Genomic DNA, 7,053 nt, shown 5'->3' on the forward strand with positions numbered 1-7,053 from the left:
ATGGCGGCGACATGGCGGTGATGGGCGAGAAATTGTTGGCCAGAGCAGGCGGGGTCCAGCATGCGCAACGGCGGCGGCGGCTTATTGATGAGTGCGCGTACGGGAGCTTACTTTAGTTTTATATAAGGTTGGTCAGACTTAAAAGAAAACCTTACTAGTACACATAAACATTAGACTTAGGCAGCGCTTTTATTAGTTAGTACCACAGCCACGATACAGAATCATGTGCAAGCGCGTGAACCGCGGCCGCGCGGTCGATTGAACGGTGCATCACTGTGTCGCGCTCGAAGGACATCCACCGAACCTTTTTGTGTGTGTGAAAACAATCCCCGAATATTACTCAACTTTTTTTCCTGGAAAATTTCTTGACACTGCAATATTTCCATATATTTGAATTTAGCTCCAGTTCGTGTTTATTTGGATTTGGACGTTTTAGGTGCGCCTATTTTTTTTAATACTGATTTTGTGTGTCTGACTGAGAGAGAACGTGTGTATGTGTCCATATGTGTGTTGTGGCGGAAGGGCAATGTGGAGACGGTGTGCGTGTGATACAGACATAGAGAGGTGTGAATGTACAAATGATCATGCATGAGTGAGACATAGACAGATGCCGATACGTTGTGTATACATGAGAGAACGGTCTTCTAGTTTACTTGTGTGTGTGTGTGTGTGTGTGTGAGAGAGAGAGAGAGAGAGAGAGGAGAGAGGAGCATCCCTAACACAAAAACCATCTCTCTCGATTCGTCCGTCCCTCGCACGATCGCATGTAACACATGCATCAACGCGCACATTTTGACACCCTCGCCCGGCCCCTGCCCACCTCAAGGCCCACACAATCCCTTCGTGAATACCGATTTCTCTCCTTAGGTTTGTTTTCTCTCAATATCTGACACACACACACACATAGCACAACACACACACACACACTCCCCCGAGCACACAATTCATCACCATCCAAGGTTATACGGCGACCACTCTCGCTTGTGCTTCTTTGCACCCCAACATGCACAACACCTCAATCTTCAAACAGGACATCGAGGAGATCGAAGACGGCGCCCACACCGCGCTAGAGAATGCAGGGCCATTTGGAAGTAGGATGATGTGACGACGGCTGACTGGCTCCTCCCCCCACCCTCTCTCTCTCTCACACACACACACACAAAATTACCAATCCCTCTCTCTCCCACACAAAATTATCAATCCCTCAACCCGCGAGATCCTTCCCCTCTCGTCCATGTTTTTCCAGCTCTCTCATCAAACATGTTGTCTCTTTTCCTTCCACGTATACAAAATCTGGATGCACACGCATCTCACGTATATTGCATGTCTCCATCTTTCTCACAGACCTAACTTCTCCCTCTCTCTTCCTCTCTCTATATCTCCCCCCTGTCTCGTTAGGTTTGTCTCCTACTCTCTCATCCACATACATACAATCTTTCCCGCCCTATCTGCTCCATCTTCGCAAGCTCTCTCTGCACGTTTCATTCACACATTGGGATATGTTCAAAATGTTGTTTCTATAATGGCTGATGTAGAGTTATGGTTGGTTTTGTTGCATCCTACAAAGTAATAACTATGAAATGCATTTAGATTCTCATTTGACTGGGATTATGTGAGTTTGAGCATGTTGTGAAGTACTATAGACCTTGTATACATCTAGGTATTCGACAATGATTATAACTATTGAATTGTATAGTCTAATATATTTATTTCACAATTTCAACAAATGATTAGTTCACTACAAACTAAGAAAACAAATGTGTACTCCCTTCGTTTTATTTAAGTCCGCGTATTAGCATTGGTCAAAGTCAAGTTTTGTAAACTCTCAGAAAGCTTATAACAAAAAATATTAACATATACAATAACAAATAAATACCATTAGATTCATTATTGAATGTACTTTCACATCATACATATTTGTTATGGTAAATGTTTATATTTTTCCTATAAACTTGGTCAAACTTTAGGAAGTTTGACTTCGGTCAAACCTAATATGCAGAGTTTACTAGTACTACTCGCTAGTTGCTTAGGTGGTGTTTGGTTCTCTAGTCCTAGGACTTTTTCTAGTCCCTGGGACTTTTTGAAAAAGACTCTCAAGGAGGTGCTTGTAAGGACATTTAGCAAAAAGTCCGAAAAAAGTCCCCCCCCCCTATTTGGTTTGCTAGGGACTTTTTTAGTCCCAACACAAAAATGTCCCTGGAACCAAACACCCCCTTAGACGAATCACTCAACACGCCACACGGGGAGTTCAGCGTCACAAAATTTTGAGGTCGGCGGGAAAATCTCCCGCGACCCTGATTCGAGCAGTGGGAAGTTACCATCATAGCCATCAGAACAGGCTTACGGCTTGGTAGGGGGTTGTTTTCGTAAATTCAGGTTCACCCTACCCAGCCAACGCCACCCCGGCACCCAGAGTAGTACACCTGAATACTCCCCATTTTCTATCCCCACCGCAAAATAGACTTCTCCACGGCACCGCAGCCTTCATGCTCATCCCATTTACATCGGCGCACTCGTCCACCACAGCGCATCTGCCTCATCGATGACCTCGTACGCCGCACTGGAGCTGGTCCACCGCCGTCGTCATACACGGAGCCTCTTCCCCGGCATCGTCTTCCACGGTCTCGGATCTGCTTCCCGGAAGCCGACGCCAAGCGTAGAAGCACCACCGTCGTGGACAATGAACTGACTCCCGTTGCCGACCATGACTCACAGAGGCCGCCGCGACCATTGTTCTCCTCCTCGATTGGTAATGTGTGTATTGAATCACTTAGCATTACGTGTGTAGTTCCAATTTTGTTCATACCTACCCTTCAAATTTCCTGTGTGCTATTGTTCCCGTAGAAGTATTTGGTTATAGCCTCCATTGTCCAACTGAATATCAGCTTGTAATTGTGCGTCGCTCTTGTATCGCGCTGTGCTAGTTTTGGCACGCGGCGTCCGGCGCGCCCTCCCACCGCTCTGTGCCTTGCCACCGCTCTCTCCCCGCTCTGTGCCTTGCCACCGCTCTCTCCCCGCTCTGTGCCTCGCCACCGCTCTCTCCCCGCTCTTTCTCGCCTCGCCGCCGCCATGCCACCATGTCGCCGCGTTGCCGGGAAACTTGGGGATACCGCGGCATTCGCGCGCGCCCCTCCGGCGGCTTCTCCGCCGAGATCCGGTTCCGCGGGATGCGCCTCGGCCTCGGCAATTTCGACCCCGCCAACGAAGCCGCCCGCGTGTACGACGCGGTGGCGTGGTGCCTCCGGTGGCCTCATAGAACATTGAACTTCCCCAACATGCCGACTCGGGAGCGGGCGCAGGAGCTCGCGACTCTGCCGCGGCTTAGCACCGACGAGGATCGTCGCGACAACTGGCGGCGGGAGCACCGTCTCGGCATCGCCGAGATGGACGAGGAAGCCATGGCGCTGTGGCGCCAACACTTCCCGTAGGACATCATCAATGAGCACGAGTTCTACGCGCAAAGGAGGGCGGAGAGGGATAAGAGGAGGGCGGAGCGAGCCGCCTATCGTGAGGACAAGCGTAGGTGAAAAGCGGACGCTCAATTTAACATGAGGCTAGGAGCAGCTTCGCCCTGGGAATCCGAAGACGATCGGTATCTTCATGCCTACAGTAAGACGTCGGAGGAGGATATCACCAAGGAGGAGTCGGACAATGAGGAGTAGTTGAATTATCTATTTTTTTATCTATCAATGCTGAGAACTATCCTCTACTCTCTAGTCTATCTACTTCTCGATCTCAGCACTGTAAACGCTTTTTTAAAGCGCCGCGCATTGCGATTCTATTGGAGATGCTCTAAGATGGCAGACAAGTGCTTTAATGTTGCCCACAAGATGCGCAAGTATTACTAGTAATATATTTTTCTTGTCATGTTGAGATTTTAAAACCACGAGTGCGAACATGCAGAGTAGCAATGAAGACCAAACACGGGATATTGGGGACATCTTCAAGGAGTGTGGCAAGTTAAAGAGGAGCTGCACCGAACCTGTAAAACAAGCTTTGGTAAATAACACCCTTTCAATTACTTTCGTTTAGCCTCGTGTTCTTTGATGTGTATATGTTGTAGTTTTTGTTTTTCTTAAGCCTGGTGTTCTTCATGTGTAATAAGAAGAGTCTTAATCGTCCTAATGCTTTACTTTTTAGCTTGATGTAGGAAGATGGTGTTCTCACCTTGTAGTTTTTATGTTTTTTTCCTTTCCAATTCACTTCTCCGAGTTCTGTTTATCTGGCTTCTACTAAATGGATCTAGGTTGCTCTGAGTATTGATCTAAAAAAGAAGTAACTTCATGTCAGGATGAAGTTCCTGCGAGGAGGGAAGTATGGTCAACCTCGAGATCATGCTTCCAAAATGAGGTTGGACTACACACAAGGTGCCAGTTCCCTAATGATGCTGGATTAGACACAAGGTGCAAATTCCCAGATGATGATGGATTACACACAAGCCAGGTGGAGACGTCAGTTGTTCGTGTCCTTGTGGCTCTCGTAAAGGCTAAAAGAAAGCGTGTAGCAGCCCTTGAGAATGTAGCTGAGTTCCTGAAGAAGCGAAAAGAGCAATCAGATGCTCTCTTCACCCAAGCCAAAGAAGAGATGGAAGAAGCCAAAAATAAGCTAGCAGAGGCAAAGCAGGCTAGGCGTCTCCTGCTATCTAAAACTGTTGTCAATACAAAATTTCCTTCATAATAGCTAGGTTCAAATGTTTATCCAGTCAGCATGCCTGTTGTGATGTCCGTGCATCTACTGATGTGGCACAATTTTTTTCGGGTCATGTAATAACAGCAATTACTTTCCAAACAATAACAGATGAATCAGTCTTAAGCTGGTTGCACGCGCCGAGGAGGCGTGCTCAGCCGGGACTGCAGCGAGTGGGCGCCTCTTGGCCGGCGCGCCGGTTCAATGCCTGCGCTATGAGAGGTCGCGTCCGTGTAAGAGCAATCACCCCTCCAGTCCTTTTTCTGTTTGGGTATAACAAAATCTCGTTTTCCATTCACATTTTACAAGTAAAATTCATGGACAAACTTTGACCCAAAATACGATGGGGACTAGTAACCAGAATGGAGGTAGTAGTTTTTTTTAAATCAAAGAAGGGTTTCCCCTTCCGATTTTCATTACTGAAAACCAGCATCTAAATCTAAACCATAGTATTTGCCCTAGAACTACCAGGTTCAACATCTCGCAACATAAACCCATACAACCATACGCCAAGGAGGTACGTAGTACTATGAATTCCATTTTCGCTCCATACCAATCGTTCTAAAAACTACTTAGTACGTATAACGCGCCATTGAAAATCGGAACTCTTAACCACGCTAAAAAATGATATTTTAAACGTGGATACTCGATCTGTGGCAACTGGCAAGCCACCGCCGCCAAGTCGTTCACCTGTGGTCCCGACCATCAACTCCTATGGATCAAATTATCACGCGAGCTGACTATTCCTACAAAGGTGCTCCACCACGTACCCGGTACCCGCGACTGCAGCAATCGTGCACCTAGGGTTTCAGGGTTTATTTGTTAACGTCGCCTTTACGTAACACTATGTGTGCGAGACAGCAAGAGGCCGACTGCGTGCGTGCGCCTCTTCTCTTTGTATATGTACTCCACCGTTTGTCTAGTGTCCAAAAAATTATAATAACCACTAGCAATTCACCAATGCGTTGCCACACGATCAAAGTAGAATAATACATATTCACCGATTTGATAGAAAAAAAGTCTAGTTTTGAAATACCTATATCACTAATAATATGTTATGTTTCACTCAAAATATATTCCTTTGGCGTTTTTGATGAGATAAGGGAGGAATGTTGTTAGTTTCAAGATTCGAGAAGTGGTATATGTCTAATTTCTACTCTTACTAGCAAGATGCCCGTGCGTTGTACGGAACATCAAGATCTTGTGGGAGAAAAGGATGAACGAGGGAAGGCCTTATCTGCAAATGTGGTGATGAGTGCGGGTAAATTGCCATATTTTCCTTCCTATCGGTCAGATATAAATCGGATGACCTACATTGCAGGATGGCAGGCCCACCATCATCACCAACTCTGTTTTTATCCCTACTCTTATAAAAAGCATTGTCGGTGATGATGGTGTGCCTACCATCCTGCAATATAGCCCGTCCGATCTATATCTGACGGATAGGAAGGAAACTATGACAATTTTGCAAAAAGATACCCACACCCCTCTCCACATTTGCAAATGTGGCCTTCCCTCGTTCATCCTTTCCCCCCACAAGATAAACTACTCATACAAATGCATCTTGATGTTCCGTGCAACGCATGGGCATCTTGCTAGTTGTCGCAAAAAGCCCATGTGTGTGAGAGAGAGGGAGAGTGGAGGAGGACAGAGTGCATATGTGACAAAGACACAAGGAGTGTGTGTGTGATAGGTATCAGCTTAAAATGAGGCGATAGTGTGTGTGTGCATGATCGAGAGGGCATGTCTCAAGAAGGGAAGAAAAATCTACATAAATACAAGGAGCGGGAGAGAGACATTTATGCGATAGTGGAAGCACGAGTGTGCGGGTGTATAAACCTTTCTAGAGGCTAGTCGATAAATGTTTGTGAGAGAAATACGAGTTGAGGTGCGAAAGCGAGAGTTTTTGTGTGTGTGAGAGAGAGACGGTAGTCGGGAAGGGGAGTGGAAGAACGAGTGTGCGGGTGTATAAACCTATCTAGAGGCTAGTCGATAAATGTTTGTGAGAGAAATACGAGTCGGGGTGCGAAAGCGAGAGTTTTGTGTGTGAGAGAGAGACGGTAGTCGGGAAGGGGAGTGGAAGCACGAGTGTGCGGGTGTATAAACCTATCTAGAGGCTAGTCGATAAATGTTTGTGAGAGAAATACGAGTCGGTGTGCGAAAGCGAGAGTTTTGTGTGTGTGTGTGTGACAGAGAGACGGTAGTCGGGAAGGGCAGTGGAAGCACGAGTGTGTGGGTGTATAAACCTATCTAGAGGCTAGTCGGTAAATGTTTGTGAGAGAAATACGAGTCGGGGTGCGAAAGCGAGAGTTTTGTGTGTGAGAGAGAGACGGTAGTCGGGAAGGGGAGTGGAAGCAGGAGTTGCGT

Source organism: Triticum aestivum, chromosome 4A (assembly GCF_018294505.1).
Source record: "Triticum aestivum cultivar Chinese Spring chromosome 4A, IWGSC CS RefSeq v2.1, whole genome shotgun sequence".
Taxonomy (NCBI): domain Eukaryota; kingdom Viridiplantae; phylum Streptophyta; class Magnoliopsida; order Poales; family Poaceae; genus Triticum; species Triticum aestivum.